The sequence below is a fragment of the Limulus polyphemus genome, unplaced genomic scaffold, assembly GCF_000517525.1.
Source record: "Limulus polyphemus unplaced genomic scaffold, Limulus_polyphemus-2.1.2 Scaffold521, whole genome shotgun sequence".
Taxonomy (NCBI): Eukaryota; Metazoa; Arthropoda; class Merostomata; order Xiphosura; family Limulidae; genus Limulus; species Limulus polyphemus.
The window spans coordinates 1-873 of record NW_013666131.1 but is presented as its reverse complement, the minus strand read 5'-3'; positions in this window follow the sequence as shown (position 1 = coordinate 873).

The window sequence follows — 873 nt, the reverse complement described above, 5'->3', positions numbered from 1 at the left end:
AGCTTTCCTGTCACGTAGACACTATGTGTGCTTGCCATTTTACACTTAGCTGTTGGGACTTTCACAATGGGGTCTGGTGAGTGTCCCTCAACACCAACAACTACTGGTTTCCCCGAGGCTGACTTATTGGTAATATTCTTCTTACATTGGCTCCTTATGTGTCCTTACTCTCCACAGTTCCAACAACCTTTCTGGGTAGCAGCCTTTCCTGCTGTAGCATTTTCCCTGTGTAGAAGTTGCTAGCATTGAGCTCTCTTGTGCCCAGGTTTGTTACAGTGCCAGCAAAGTCCATCAAACATCTGTGAAAACTGCCCTTTTCTTGCCTTGAATCCTGATGACTGTACTAACCTTGGTACCTCTGTGCTGGACTTAGCATAGGATTTGAATTCAAGAGCTCTGGCCATTGCATCCTGCATAGTAGAGGGGAGTGCTTGCTTTACTTCTATCTTCTGTTGTGGACTGTCCAAGGCATCTTCAAATTGATACTTCAGCAACAGCTTGATGACATCGGGTGGTGCAGTTGGGTAGGCTTTGTGTGCCATACTTTCCAAATCATGTGCCAACTCTTCCAGGCTCTCCCCTTTAGCTATGGTCAGTGTGCTATAAACTTCGGAAGCTATAACTTGGATGTTATAACGCTTGTCAATCGGAAAACTTCAGATATCTGACGAGGAGCATTTACAAAGTTCGAACATTCAAATCATTTAACTTCAGTGGATTCTCATCAGACATTAATATTTTTACGAGAACATTACATAACGTCACGGTGGAAAACTCGGCGTGTATGGTTGGTGAATAATGAAAAACAAAGCTAGCTAGCTCTACGTGAAGCGAATTGTACCTACATCAACTCGTAATCAACTCGCTCATCGT